This window comes from Taudactylus pleione, unplaced genomic scaffold, assembly GCF_031769625.1.
Source record: "Taudactylus pleione unplaced genomic scaffold, aTauple2 ptg000151l, whole genome shotgun sequence".
In the NCBI taxonomy this organism is placed as follows: Eukaryota; Metazoa; Chordata; class Amphibia; order Anura; family Myobatrachidae; genus Taudactylus; species Taudactylus pleione.
Genome location: NW_028284553.1, coordinates 3394527 through 3401008, shown reverse-complemented (window position 1 = coordinate 3401008; position 6482 = coordinate 3394527).

Genomic DNA, 6482 nt, shown 5'->3' with positions numbered 1-6482 from the left:
TGCAAGGTAGACAGAGTATTGTTTAGCTGCCCTGGTATATGTTTTGGTTATATTACAGTGAAAAAAAAACAGATGTATGACCATGATAGTGCTTTCAATGACAAATTGTTGCAAAATGTAACATTATCTCAGTACTCCAGCAGTAATGAACATATTCATCCATCTAAATATATCTATTACTTTCTGTAGCTCACTTACCATCTTCCAACTATAAATCTATATCCAGTTCCACCTATATATTGATTTAAAAGTCCAAAATCTCCGAACTTAAATAGAATAAACAGAAAAGTATTATAAGCAACTTACAGAAATGTACAATTGTATTACAAAGTGCTTTTCTTTTTCATCAGGCTTAATATAGAGTGTTCATCCATGAGAATCTGTGGTAAACTTTGTTGCATTTTATTATCAGTAGCTAAAATTTAAGGGTAATTTGAAAGTGTGGCACTACTCCAAGTGTAAGGAGTAGACAACATTTGCAGTTTTTACAAACAAAAGGTAGCGCTGATTGATAAGAAGTAAAAACAATATATTGTATCACATATAATATATTGCAATGGGACAAATATAAAACACAATGTGTCAATTCAATATAATAAGAATGTAATAAAAAGCACAAATAAAATGTGCAGGCTGCAGATCTAATCAAAAGGTATCTCCTTGTTTGATAATAAAAATCCCTCTGAAATAAGTCTTTCCAGGCAGTGTATATGCACAATAGAAAGTAACAAATCCCCGCAAATAGATGTTCTCACCTAATAAAATATGATTTTAGGAAAGTCAATTCCAGGATATGCAGTGATGCTTGAATGGTTACGCCTCAAAGATAGGCTGCAGAAGTGTAAAGTGAAACAAGTATTGCCGGAATCAGAGACAAATTCAGGGTGCTGTGGAATATTACCCATCCGGTCCTATGGTTCACCTCAGCCTTGGTCAGCTCTTGATGACAGTCTCTCCACTACAGACTCTTGGGCTGTATGAGCTTGGCGCCCCGCATCTGTGTCAGCATATCAGTGATCGGCAGCCACTATGCTTCTGTATCCAAATATGTAGCAATAAAGAGCTCCCGTGTGGCAGTCTAGGTGAGACAAAGTTGCGGAAGTGTAAATCCTTTCAAGAGGGACAGTGTTAGTCATCCAGGAAGATCCATCTGATGTAGCAGCAAAAGCCCAAAAACCTTATTATATTGAATTGACACATTGTGTTTTATATTTATCCCATTACAATATATTATATGTGATACAATAAATTGTTTTTATTTCTTGTCAATCAGCGCTACCTTTTGTTTGTTTATATTTGACATTTTTAGTGGGTTGCAGTTCCCACTTGTGTAGGCACTTAATTGACAATGTAGCTCTCAAGCAGACTTATCTGCACACCGGTTTCTATTCTTATAACATTTGCAGTAGTCTCTTGCAGTTATGTTGTATGTGAACACTGGGCACTAATGCATGCAAGCTGTAAGAAATTTTGAACAATTAGTCAATTATGGAGTTGCAGTTAAATGATCAGATTTACAGTATGTGTAGCCAACATCACAGGGGGACAGCGGCCTTTGCTGGCAACTAAGGATACATTGTGTTAGCATAAGGTAGAGCAAGGCTTATGCTGTGTACACACTAGATGATATTTGTGGACGATAATGTTATCATTCAATGATATACCGTTCATATCATCCAGTGTGTATGCAGTGAATGACTAATGATTCATGCTCCCACAGGATGATAACAATATCATCAGTCAGCTGTACAAGCAGCTCAACCTGGGAATATCATTAACAATGCCATGCTACTAAATGCAGCATGCCCCCCCTTCAGTCATTTGTTGTGGCTGGCACTAGCAAGTGTGGGTGAAATTGCCAATGCCGGCACCCCCCCTGGGCCCGCTGCTGCCGATATCAGCTCATACACACATCGTCTAGTGTGTATGAGCCGTAAGGTTTACTCTACATACTATAAAGGGATGCAGCAGTCACTTTTTTTTATTAGGTCACTACACATCATAACATGAACTAGGTTACCACTAGAGTTCATAAAATGATCTAGGGTACTACTATAGGGCATACATTTAACAACTGTTATTGAGAGACACAGGGGTGGATTAAGGTCTGTGGAGGCCCTGGGCAACAAATATGTGGGGGCCCGTATTAAATCTGGATGTAAGCGGTACATTGACAAACAGTGATAAGCTAAGCTTAGCACTGTTTGTTAAATACTGAAAGGAGGACATAACCCTTTTAGTGAGTGCTAAAGGGTTTTGTTGCAATGTGAAATGGGGCCCGTGGCTCCAGATGAAAAATAAATTGCACCCACATGAAATATTAGTCACCAGTTGGGCAATCTTATCCACATTACCCCTCACATAGTGCCCCTGATTCACATTACACCACATAGTAGTGTCACTTATTAATGTTATGACACACAGCAGTGTCCCTTATACATAATGCCCACAGTAGTAGTGCCCGTAATACACATAATGCCCACAGTAGTAGTGCCTCTTATACAATGCCCACAGCAATAGTGTCCCTTATGCAATGCCCCCAGCAGTAGTGCCCCAATGAGTTGTGCCCCTTATGCAGTACCCCCTATGCAATGCCCCCCATAGTCATGCCCCCAGTGGTAGTGCCCCAATAGTAATGCCCCCAATAGTAATGCTACCTCTAGTAGTTCCCCAGCAGTAATGCCCTGAGTACTAGTGCCCCCTGTAATAGTGCCCTCTGTAATAGTGACCTCAATCGTAATGCCCCAACAGTAATGCCCCCAGTAGTAGTTCCCATGCAGTAGTGCCCCAAGTAGTAATGCCCCTAGTAGTAATGCCCCCAGCAGCAATGCCCCCTGTAGTGAAGCCACTTACCAAAGAAAAAGAAAAAACCCAAAATGCTTACCTTAAGCCCTGCTCCCGCGTCCGTGTCTGTCCGGCTGGCCCCTACTCTGAACTAAGAGAGAGTCATTATAACATTATGATGTCTCTCCCATTGTGCACTGCACACTGTGGGAGCTGGAAGCCGGAGCTCAGGTGTGATCTCTAGCCTCTGGCTGCCGCTGGCACTGTGGGGAGTGAGCTGCGCAAGCAGCTAACGGAGCCTCTATGTGACTCCGGTGATAGGTGGGCCGGAGGAGGCAGAATTGGTTCTGTCTTTCATTCTTGCCCACTATAACCCCCGGTGGGTGCGGGGGCCCTGGGACGGCCACCCATGGTGCCTGCCCCCTCAAGCTGGCCCTGGCGAGACAGGTATCTTTAGATAAGCATTAGGGTGGGAGTTTCTTCAAGATGCTGCAATGGGGCACACAAAATGCTGGCTATGCCCCTGCTAGTAAATAATATTTCACACCTGCACAATCACAATAAGGAAAATGCCTTATAAGTCCTTCCAGGGTGTTCTGAAATACAATGATATTTTCTTTGTCGCAGCAAAATACACTACAAAAAATAAACTAAATAAAGTACTTGAGCCACATCTCTGTTTTAAAATTGTGATCATAATGTGAGATCCCCTTTTTCCCTAATGCCAGCAATTGTCTACTGATTTTATTTTATATTTCATGAGAGAAGTTACAGATTTACAGTAGAGTTTAGGGGCCAAATTCATCTTATACAGATTCTGGAAACAATACACATATTCAGGAAATGGGTGTGTGAAGGTGAGTAATGTAATAAGCACTAATAATTAATTCTAATAATGTATTTGAGAATTTAATCACACTTTGCTCTATAATTTTAATTACTGTAATTTACTATTTTGGGGCTTAGTAGTGTTTAGTAAATAGTGACATGCTGTAATTACATTTCCATAACTAACATGCAGAATTCACCATTATAGTGACACATATAATAACCATTATGACTATACTGTACATGCCCAAAATCACAAGCATTGTTTTCAAGTTGTCTTTAACCACTTGCCTGGTGTGGTTGCATCTGATGCGACCAGTCAGATTGAAATGCCCAGTGAGAGGCTGCTGAAAGTTAATCTTCCAGCAGCTGCCAATCTCAGAGGGACTTTCCGGTCCCTCTACACCAGCGGCTCCACCCTCAGTGTGCTAATTACTACTGGCCATAGTGATCGGGCAGCTCATTTGTACTCAGCAGCTAAAGAGCAGCCACAGCTCCTGGTAGCTGCGGCTTCACTCACTGTGTCCCAATCACTGTGGACATCAGTGACTGGGCTGCTCCCCTCAATGCACACCCGACGGCTGCTCCTCTGTGCTGGGAACAATAAGTGCTCTCGCTGGCCCCCTCTGTGCACACCCTGGGGATGCATAGAGTAGCAGCCACTGGGAACAATAAGCGCTGCCTGCCAGCCCCTCTCTGAACACCAGGCAGCTGCTTTGAGGAACAGCAGATGGGAACAGTCACTTTGTTCATTGTCCCAGCCTCTGAGAACCTGGTGGCTGCAGAGAGGAGTAGCCACCAGGAGCATTTAGCGCTGCCACTAGCCCCCCTCTGTGCACAGAAAAATCTGTTTGTTTTGTCTATTGATTGTAACCTGATGGCCTCAGTCTGCGCATGTGTAGAGCTCACCAATCAATAGCTAAACCATTGTTTTCTAATAATATTTTAAAACCATTAGCCATCAATGGTACAGGCATTGATGGCCATTACTACAATATTCCATGAAAATTGCCATTTTTATGGTATACTATGTTTAAAAAAATAATAAAAGCATGTTGGATAAGTTTAAATTATATGTTCTTGATCTTAAAAAAAATAGCCAGTTAAGTGGTGAAAACCATATTCATAAATGCAGGGCCATTTTTCAGAAGAATAGGTTCAGGAACTGTGGGTGGAGTTACTGGGGGTGGAGCTATATAAAAACATTTTTTATATATGTAAATATATATATATATATATATATATAATGTATATTTTATATCTAGTATTAGAATTAAAGGTACTCAAAAGGGACTACAAAATAAAACTAATTATATGGAAATTATATTTCAGCCCAGGACATTACATCAAATTTAATGAGAGGTTTATGAACTGAGGGCCTAATTCTGACCCGATTGCAAGCGCTGTGCTCTTGCAACCGGTTCGATGGTGGGCCAGTGCGCATGCACACGACAGAGCCGGCTCCGTCGTGCACATGCTTGAGACCCAGATAGCGAGGGGCACTCCGTCACTCCGGGTCTTGCCACAAAGGGGGCGTGCTGTTGATGTTGAGTGACAGCTCGCCCCCTTTGGTGGGCGGGCCGGGGGAGTGGCTGCCCAAACGGAGGCGTTCCCATGTGAACGCCTCCATTTGGGGGCAGCCCCACTGACATTATGAGTGATTTCAGTGGGAGAGATTTCTCTCTGGGGCTTGCGGCTACGAGACCCTACCACAAGGGTCTCGTCGCAAGTCCGATGGTCGCGATGGTCTTGACCATCGCTACCATCTTTCTGGCTGCTCACTATAGCTGTGGGTGGTCACCCAGAGCTATGCGAGCGGCCAGGAGGCCATTCTAGAAAAAAAAAATGACTGGCCCTGATTCAGAGTGAGCGCTCTATCAGAGCAACCGGCTCTGAATCAGGCCCTGAGTTCCTGCTTGTTCCTCCTTAAAAAATAACATCTCATAAATATATTTTGCAGCAGTCTTAAAACCTCTAGCATTTCTAAATTGTATTCTAAAAACTGGTCTACATGAGACATCCAAATATTAATTTGGACAAACGCTTATCAACCTTCACCTTCTTGACACTCACAGGCATATTCAATTGGGTGTGAGATTTTGCCTGCAACAAAATGCGGCTATTGCACTCAATTTTGAATTACCATGAGTATGTGCTCTCCTGATACATGCAGAATTCAATTTAAAAAAAACTGGACTCAATATTTTTTTGCGGCCAAAATCACGGGGCGGTATAATAAAAAATAAAATTAAAAAAGAATCAGCCTGCATAGTCCGTACCTACAGTTTGCTGCAGACAATTCCGGCTGGGGGTGGTTTGCACCATGAACACCCCTAACATACAGCAGCACCGCACATACAGACGCCAGGAGCACACACTTACTAGAGTCTTTGGTGCTCAAGAAAAAGTTGGAGGAAGTGACTAGAGCATGTCCAGGAAGCAGATGAGGAGGACAGCACTGCAGAGGTAAGTAATTATGGACTAATTACATAATTGGAAACTTCCAATTGTTTTCTTAGTCATTGGGTGGAGGGGGGCAGAGGTGCCCAAGGGCTTCAGAAGGAAGTCCAAACAATTTTTTTCTTTAAAAAAATGATTTTATGAAAAATTAGACCTGTCCTGAAGCAGTGAGAAAAAAAAATGAGTGCCACCCAAAAAAACTCACCCAATTTAATACAAAAAATCTTGCACCTGTGGGAAAAGCCCCATAGGTGCAAGATTTTTTTTAAACTTGCTCCTTAATATGCCTCAAGATGTATTAAAAACTGTCATTGGACATGTTGAATATGGATGAAGAAAAGTGGGAATAAAAAATGTTGTGTTTTTTAACTAACCACATTTTAGACAACTAGACTATGTCTATTAACATT